This window comes from Trematomus bernacchii, unplaced genomic scaffold (genome assembly GCF_902827165.1).
Source record: "Trematomus bernacchii unplaced genomic scaffold, fTreBer1.1, whole genome shotgun sequence".
NCBI lineage: Eukaryota > Metazoa > Chordata > Actinopteri > Perciformes > Nototheniidae > Trematomus > Trematomus bernacchii.
Genome location: NW_022987593.1, coordinates 15,520,143 through 15,522,426, shown reverse-complemented (window position 1 = coordinate 15,522,426; position 2,284 = coordinate 15,520,143). Strand labels below are relative to the sequence as shown.

Genomic DNA, 2,284 nt, shown 5'->3' with positions numbered 1-2,284 from the left:
TGATTTTTGAAGAGTGAATCCTATTGGCAGAAACAAAAAGCTAACGTTAGGCTATAAACTAATTACATCAGGGCAGCAGCTGCTCATCACCACCGGTAAACTCAAAGGGGGAAGGTACTCTTCTTTAGTCACTTGTTAGCAACCAACGTTTTTATGACAAATTGAAGCTTCAGACATTCACTGGTGGAATATTTAATGCCGTATTTTATGTTGGAAAAAGGTGCAAATCACTTTGGCTCATGTGAACAACAAACCTTATTTCACCACAAACACGTTCAAAAAAACGTTGACTTGGAGACGAAGGAACTGGAAGTGGTGAAATGCTAAGTGTTTCCTGGGTTTTAGGCAATTACACATTGCAGAGGACATTTAACAGATCAAAAGGTAACTTTTGAATGAGAGCAAAACGTCTGAAAGAGATCTGGTGCTGCTACTGCAGGGTCTCGCTCGCTGTGGTCAGCACGTTGTTGATGATAGTTAGGAAAAACGTGACTTTGTGAAGTTAGTGTTAATCGCATCATTTTGTGGGATCCTGGTCTTTTTGAGTCTCCCTGAAAGGTCCTCACTTTCTCTTGTTCCTACAGTTAAGATCATTTGAATACAAAGATAAGGTGGTACTGATGGTTCAAGGTGCATGTGGCCATTGTCGCCCTCTCCTATAAAGGATGTTAGTTCAGACCGTCTTCACTGCAGCAGCTTACTCCTCACACTCAGAGCCAAGAAGAAGAAGAAGAAGCTTTGGAGCATCCATCAGACATCTCTCTCCGACAGACAGGTAAAAGAAACAAGGGAGAAGCACTAGAAAAAGTTCTTATCCTTTAAGCGAGTGCTGGGTTGTTAGTGTGCTTTAGATACTTACAAGCTGATTCTGAAAGAGAGGATATTCTAGGAAACTGATTAACAATGTGAGTCAGGCAGCAATATGATGTTCTCTCTAAAGTAAGTTATTTAACAACACAATAAATCCCATCTTTAAAAGGTACAGGCTTGCAGCATTCAACACTTCACAACACAGTTACAATTCATTACTGCAAAACCAAAAAGGCTTTTTTCAATATAATTATACATCACATTACGGTCAATGTATGCAATTCATTTCATGTTGTGCCTTACCTGACCCTTAATTCTTCCTTTGAGCCATCAGATATATTACACAGTGATCGTGCTAATTCTAAATAATTCTGCTTGATATTTCTCGTCAGTTAAAAAAAAAGTTTTATGTCAATAGTATGAAAGTAATTTCCGAATAAAGCCATTATTCTGTTTTTGTCTTTTCTGTTGCAGGTATTGTTCAGACTGACAGACAAAAAGGAAGGTGAGAAATGTGTGGCTCTGATCATTATAATTCATTATTGATTCATCTCTAAATAAATAATGTTTAATGTTGTTAGCTGTTTCTGTGGATTTATGATTGTTAATAATTAAGGCTCAGATAGAAGTGAAGTGCATTGTTACAGCAAGCAGCAGACAGGCTCGGTGTTATCACTAACCCAACTGACTGAGCCCAAGATCTTTATCTGTTGCAGGTAAACAATTACAAAACAAAAAGAGGGCTGAACAACATTTAAAAGTTAAAGTCCTAGTTGCATAAAACCACTGTTTTAACAACACTTCAGTTTATTTATCTTAACATCCACGACAGAAGCATTGAGCAGGAGCTATAGAGTTAAGTGTGATTTTTATTCAATGTTGTATATATTTTTTAGTATTAAGGATAATAATTAAGAGACAGATGTGTTTCTTTTTCACTTGTCCTCTCTCATGTTTGAAACTCTGTCAATGACTTGATGTGTGTGCAGATGGCTGGCCTGTGTTGGATATCTGTGCTGCTGGCAGTCAGTCTGTCTATTCGAGACTGTGAGCCGTTGGATATCGGTTACGTTACAGATATTGCTGCACGCATCGAGAATAAGTGAGTGAATTTGATTCTAATAGTACATAAAAGTTCAGCGTTCTTTAATCCTTTCAGAGTATTGATGTACTTTATTGATGTAGGTATTGGATATAGTTGATTAGTCTCCAGAAATATCACAAAAGTCTTTAAGATGAACACTGAACGTTGAGAAAAGTGTCTCCACAACAAACAGGATTCAGTCTGATTATATTCACAGTCACTTCATCCAGAGGACTAATCCAAATCATGATGATTTTGACCTTTAGTCTAGACCAGGGGGGTCTGCAACCTTTTTGACCAAAAGAGCCATTTTTCCTCCTTTTCCACCATTTTTTTTTGTTTGGAGCCGCAAAACATTGATAGCTTATGAAGTTGTACATATTGTTACAT

General features: G+C 37.4%; 1 long non-coding RNA gene across 1 annotated transcript; it reads left to right on the top strand.

Moving 5' to 3' along the window:
- Positions 1 to 691: 691 nt before the first annotated feature.
- Positions 692 to 1,906, top strand: LOC117481834. Its single transcript, XR_004555810.1, has 3 exons — positions 692 to 775; positions 1,285 to 1,315; positions 1,800 to 1,906. It is a non-coding gene; the product is annotated as an uncharacterized LOC117481834 (long non-coding RNA).
- The last annotated feature ends 378 nt before the right edge of the window (positions 1,907 to 2,284 follow it).